Here is a 239-nt window from a genome sequence, read left to right on the forward strand (position 1 = left end):
GGCTCCTGCTCCATGTGCTCAGCAGTTCCAATCTTAAAGCGGCTGCAACACGAAATGGTCAGAGAAGTTTCTTCTTTCTCTCATCGTGGCTTCTCCCGCCTTCATGCACTCTGTAGGTCTCTCCTCCTCTTCCCATGAGCTCTAGCAGCCCCAGCTTGGCTGTTGTTCCTTACTATATATATATGTGTGTGTGTGTGTGTGTGTGTGTGTGTGTGTGTGTATATATATATATATATATA

The sequence above is a fragment of the Galeopterus variegatus genome, unplaced genomic scaffold (assembly GCF_000696425.1).
Source record: "Galeopterus variegatus unplaced genomic scaffold, G_variegatus-3.0.2 Scaffold1355, whole genome shotgun sequence".
NCBI lineage: Eukaryota > Metazoa > Chordata > Mammalia > Dermoptera > Cynocephalidae > Galeopterus > Galeopterus variegatus.